A 287-nucleotide genomic window follows, 5' to 3' on the forward strand; every position below is an offset into this window, starting at 1 on the left:
ATAGATAGAGAGTTAAAATAATAGCTGGAGTAAAATAAAATTTCTTATGATTTACAAATAATCACATCGATAATTGTTTGTTCCTTCAAAGTCTGTTTTTTTAATATTTATATTTTATTGATTTCACTTCCAGGAAAGAATTAAAAAGAGACACCAGTTTTTCACATTCTTGGGTCAGTAATGTTTAGCTTCCCCAGCTCCTAGAAAATAGAATGCCCAAATTTCAATGTCAGCTAGAATAATGAGGGAATTCTAATGCAATTTATACATTTTCCTGGTTAGCAGTC

This window comes from Octodon degus, unplaced genomic scaffold (genome assembly GCF_000260255.1).
Source record: "Octodon degus isolate 3935 unplaced genomic scaffold, OctDeg1.0 scaffold00118, whole genome shotgun sequence".
Lineage (NCBI taxonomy): Eukaryota > Metazoa > Chordata > Mammalia > Rodentia > Octodontidae > Octodon > Octodon degus.